Source organism: Bidens hawaiensis, unplaced genomic scaffold, assembly GCF_021521415.1.
Source record: "Bidens hawaiensis isolate Kalapana, Puna unplaced genomic scaffold, B.hawaiensis_p1.1 tig00021582_1, whole genome shotgun sequence".
Lineage (NCBI taxonomy): Eukaryota > Viridiplantae > Streptophyta > Magnoliopsida > Asterales > Asteraceae > Bidens > Bidens hawaiensis.
The window spans coordinates 186021-192186 of NW_027493360.1; the positions used below are offsets into that span (position 1 = coordinate 186021).

At 37.7% G+C, this 6166-nt stretch overlaps 1 pseudogene; it reads left to right on the plus strand.

Annotated features, from left to right (window-relative positions):
* The first annotated feature begins 1376 nt into the window (after window positions 1–1376).
* On the plus strand, window positions 1377–2895 carry LOC143563890 (E3 ubiquitin-protein ligase RDUF2 pseudogene; annotated as a pseudogene).
* Window positions 2896–6166: the final 3271 nt, after the last annotated feature.

Here is a 6166-nt window from a genome sequence, read left to right on the forward strand (position 1 = left end):
TGCTCTACATCTCAATAGATTTGATAGACTTGCGACAAATGAAAATTTGTTGGGAATAAAGGGCGTTGCCATAGGAGAGATTTGACTGGAGACGGGTAGTGACGACGACAACATGGTGATACGATGGTAGGTGGTGCTTAGGCCTCTCCCTTGTTGTCGGTGATTCCCACCTCCCATTTCTTTATGACACCTACAATTCAAGAATAAAATGGATTGTAGGTCTACTACTTCTCCACTACATGAACATAGTAGATACGCAATGGAACCCCCTTTTCAGCTTCTAAGTTGTCTAACTATAATAGTATATCTAAAAAAAGCTTATAACAATATGTTTAAACGGATTTAGTTGTCTCCGGCACCCTATCTAGCTGTCTTCTCCATTTAAATCGAGATCTAAACAGTTTTTCTTTCTATAACATTGCAATTTTATCAAATAAAAATGGGCAATTATTGATTTGACCTTAAGTTAATATGCAGCTTGATTTGATTATGAATAACAAATGGGAAGAAAACAAATTGCTTGGGGAAGATACGATATTAACAAAAATCAAATGAGCATATTAATACCAAAGTAAATGTTCAAATTCACATTAACAAACCAAAACCAAACTTTAGATAAATCTTAAACTAATTTAAAGATTCACACTTGTGAAATAATAAAGATCAACATTCATCAAATCTCAAACGAGTTAAGATTGATTAAGTAACTTTGAATCTTTAACTTCCGAAACATGTAATTTTGACATTGCTCCCGATATACGTAAGTTTGGCTTCTGCAGTGAGACTGTTAACGAAGATGGCAGGTTTGTTAAGCATGAGTAGACCAACCTCTTCATCACCGTCATCTCCTTGTTTAAGAGTAGTCATGAGAGGTATTGAAGTTGATGAAAAAAAAAGAAGAAAAAAAAGAGTTAGGTGAACAAATTGTTTTGTGATTGTAATTGATTCTAAGGAGTCAAGAGAAAATATATAGAGGATTGGTTATTCATGGCATAATTATTTATGTGATTGTTGATTGTAATTGCTTCCTCATTTACTTATTTCTCACAAACCATAAATTTGACCAACGGTTGTCACACCACAAACCTTGATCACAATAAGAAACTTGGTGTTGAGTTCTATTGATCAAAACTCTCGTGGGCTCGGGAGACAAGAATGGCCGAAGGTGACTCACATTGGGTGAAGAGCGAGGCTTTGTCGATAATTCAAGCTTGCCGATGATTGAAGACGATGTTCATCGATTTTAAGAGTAAAAATGTAATTTCACATGAAATCCAAACAATAGAAACGATATAGTAACTTATGAAACCTAGAGACGTAAAGTAAGAAAGTAGATAAACCGAAAGGACCGTCTTGTAATTAACTTGTATAATTTTATAATTTTGTAATACCTTTAATCAGCATTTATAAAATATAATACACTTTATGATATATGATTCGCCTTATAATGAGTACCAACCCTCCACTCTCTCTTCCATCAAACCAAAACCCCACAACGTCTATCTAGTTGTGTGTGCCACTTCCGATAACGGAATATCCGTTTCCGGCAACTTTTATTCCGTTACAACTAACCGGATCCACCGGTCAACAAGCTAGTCAACTCATTTTTATATTATTATATTAAAAATATCACAAAAACATGCCAACGCCGTCGTATTGGTGTTACCGTTGCACTCGCTTAGTCAGAGTAACTATAACTGACCAAAACGCCGTCGTTTGTCCCGACTGCGACGGAGGATTCATCGAGCTCGTGGAGTCCAACGCGCCGCCGTCTAACGAAACTCGTCGGCGGTTTCCGGCAGCCGCGATGTACATGCTCGGCAGCAACGACCGTCCGGATCTGCGGTTCCGCCGTCGCGCCCGGCGTAACAACGGCGAGTGGTCGCCGTTCAATCCGGTAATCGTTCTCCGCGGTGGTTCCGATAGTACGGACGTGGATTCCGGTGCCGGAGATCGAGGATTTGAGCTTTATTACGAAGACGAAGCTGGCTCCGGCTTACAGCCGTTACCGCCGATGATGTCAGAGCTGTTAATCGAGTCAGGATTCGATCGGTTACTCGAACAGTTATCGCAAATCGATATCAGTGGATTAAGCCGTACGGAGTCACCACCGGCGTCTAAAGCAGCTGTGGAGTCGATGCCGACGATAGAAGTATCGAATTCACACGTCATCAAGGAATCACACTGTGCAATTTGCATCGAACCGTTCGATCTCGGTACGGAGGCACGTGAGATGCCGTGTAAACACATATACCACTCGGATTGCATCGTGCCGTGGCTAACGATGCGTAATTCGTGTCCGGTTTGCCGGCACGAACTTCCAACGGACTCAACAGACTCAACGGACTCATCAGATACCAGATCTAACAACCTAGATCGAACTCGTTCCGTACAAAACGAAGAAGACACATCAGCAGTTGGATTAACGATATGGAGATTACCTGGAGGCGGATTCGCCGTCGGGAGGTTCACCGGCGGTAGAAGAACCACCGGCGGCGAGAGAGAGCTTCCGGTTGTGTACACCGAAGCTGACGGTGGATCCGGTGAGAGTTCCGGTACGCCTAGGAGGATAATTTGGGAGTCCAGAAGGCATCGGACGAGTCAACGGAGCGGAATTCAGAGAGCGTTTCGTAATGTAATGTCGTTTTTCGGAAGGTCGAGTCGGAATTCGAGCTCGTTGGAGAGTAATGGCGGTTCGATTAACCGAAGCCGGAGCTTATCGAGTTTGATTTTCGGTCGAATTGCGTCGAGAAGAAGCCGGAATTTGATATTTGAAGAACAGAGTGGAATGCCGAGATGGTGATAATGAATTAATGATAAATGATAAATGATAATAATCTGGTTATTGTAAATATGCGTTGATTAATCCAAAGGGATTTTGGATTTTTGTTATAAGATTAATTATGTTATTTGTGCAATTTGTTTATTATTGTCAAAATGTTAGAATCAATTCTATGAATTATTATTATTATTATTATTATTATTATTATTATTATTATTATTATCATATCAGGAACCCTATCTATTTTGCATCACTTTTCTCCATGGTTGTGTTGATATCGAATTCATCATCATCGTACTCAGTATATCCCACCAATAGCAATGCTATGGTAGGGTCTGAGGAGGGTAAGATGTAGACAGCCTTACCTCTATCCCATAGGGATAGAGAGGCTGCTTCCGGTGAGACCCCTGGCTCGATAGTAGTTTTGCATCAAGCCTTGGACATAAGGCACATAGCACTCAATCATCGGGACACCGGCTGATTGGTGCATGTGCCCTTGTCTTTCGGCTATCAACGCCACCACATGATGCCTGATTAACCTTCCGCCACTTTTAACGTTATTTTCACGAGATTAGTAAAATAACGTCAAAATTAGTGCAATTTTACTTTTGCCCACCCGAGGGTTCACACATATATACATTATATGTGCGCACCGCAAGCAGGGCTCTGTGTTGATATCGAATTGATTTTGACAAAAGAAAGTACATGGGATTCATATCTGTGGGCAAACTTTGTGTCGTGTATACATGTGATGAAAGCTACTTGATTCAAAAGAAGTATAAATATAGATGTATGCTTGTGTGTACACGTAATGAATACCAATTTTAGATAAGCAATTACCTAATGTTTGAGAGTTACTTAGAGAGCGGGATAAAGATAAACCATGGTTTTAGAAAGTGAGAAGCGCATCAATGACACGGTTTAAAACCGACACATAAAACTTAAAAGCATACCGTTTTTCATATGTTGATGCACAAAGCATTAAGTATACCGTTTTTCATATGTCGATGCACAAAGCGTAAAAGCACACCGTTTTTCATACGCAAGACGTGATATTTATTAGGTTTTTAGCATATCCAAGCTACAAATAAGATTTGTATAAATTTTATTATATACATGAAAAACCTTAAAAGCTACATGCACATGCATAAGAATTTTCCTTATACAAGAGGCGTACGCCTCAGACCGTCAAACCACCTTTGTTAGGTTTTATAAAAGCCTTTTGGCCGGTTTTGGTTGACACTTAGAAGACAAATGGAAAAAGGAGGGGGGTTGTTTATTTGAGAAGGGCTCGACTTATGTTTTCTTGGTCCCTTAGTCATTTAACCTAATTGTTCTTTAAAAACATCGTTATCATGTATTGTAATCTTTGTACTAACCTAATAATGATAAACCATAGCTGCAGTTTGTGAATGTAGGTCGACTTCACCGAACGTTGTTGCTTTGATCAATACCTAACAACCTTTTTTTGTGAAAAAAACACGTCTTAGTTGTGCTTCATGTGTAAATCACCCCTCCGATAATCCAAAGTATGAATCCTCTCCTCAAGTTGTGACTGGAGACTAGACACCCTTAAGGCATGATTTTTTAAAACCAATGGATAGACTGTTATATACGATCTTATGTATCAAGTTAAAAATAAAAGATACAAGTATTTATGTGGTTATTGCAATTCCATATAAAATTGAAACTAACTTTAAGTAAACAACGCCGAGAACATATAAACAGGTACCTTTTAATTGAACGTTAATACATATGGCGGTTTTCCGCCTACTTTATCCTCTCTCTTTTCTTTTCGTTGCTAAATCAGCAAAGCATTATATACAAATATATCATACGTGCTTATATACGTATATTATACGGTTATTATACTTCTCTCATACAATCATATATATGAAGTTATTTATTCGTTGGTGTTATTTTAGGTTTTGTTTATGGTCGAGCAGTATAATGGGTTTGTGACTTTGTGGAACATGTGGCCTTTGGATGGGGATGGAAAACATTATTCAGTGAGTATGCACATGTACCATACCTTCATGTGGTTAGTTACCAGTTTTGTATCCATGTTAAAAATAGACTCATGAAAGAAGAGTCCCAATAATGGGAGAAAGCCACTTTATTTGACTACATATTGTGACATGTTACCACCTCTATTTGACTTGTTATTTAATAACATTATTTACGTGTGTACAAGTTGTTCAATGTTCATATAGCTTAAAAAAGAGAGAAGAATACTTAATTGATTAATTTAACTTTCCTTTTATATATAACACAAATCATCTGTCTGATTTTGTAAAGTATTCCCTGGTTTCCTCCAATATTTGTAAAAAAATATTTTGTTAGAAATTCAATAATTAGTTGGTAATTTAACATGTATATATTGATTTGACCTATAAAGATAATTTCATATTTTCCAGCTATACTGTTTTTAACAAGTGTGTCAATTATTTGTGAACTGGATTAATGTTACACAATTATGTTTTTGCAATTTGATAATATATATTATAGTTGTTGGGAGTCCTACCTGACATACTGGAATGCATAGCTGTTATCTCAACAATTCTACAGTAATCTATTGTTTTTTAGTGTTGATTTGATTGGCAAAATTGAAATGATAGGTACCTTTAAAAGAGGGATGTCCAAGGTGCACGCCGATTTCATAACAAGGTTGCTATCATCGAACATGACCCGTTACCCGGTTTTAAGGGATTGTTTGATATGAGTTAATGGAATATGATGGACGAGGAAACAAGATGGAGGAATGAAAGGTTGGATTCACTACTGTTTCATTGTCATGTTTGGTGTTAATATGAGAATCGAATAAATCATTACCTTATGTTGTTTGATAAAAACAATAAGACGAATGAATAAAATACAAATGATAAAAATATTCATGTCTCAAAATAAAAATAAAAAAAAATACCAAAATAAAATATGGTAATTGCGGCGATATTGGTGGCGGTGGTGGCGGTTGGTGGCGACGAATACGACGATGACAATGGTGGCGGTGATGGTTGTGATGTCGAGTGTGGTGATGAACGATGGTGACGGTGGTAGTGGTGATGGTGACGGAAACAACAATGATAGTGGTGATGATCGTGGTTGTGATGGTGGTAGTTGTGAAGTTTTTGAGTGACTTTTGTAAAAAAAAATAGTAAAAACTGAAGGTACCGTTAGTGTTTTATAATATTTGCCTATAGTTTTATGATACTTGTTTGCATAATGATATCTACCATGCAATTATGTATATGTTAACTATTTTTTTTAATCTTTATGTAAATATATATATGTTCATTTTGTTTTATCCGAGGAATCCCTCAATAGGTGGACCGTTGGGAATCCGTCCGTCCAGACTAGTGGCTGGCTCGAGCTACCTTTAGCCAA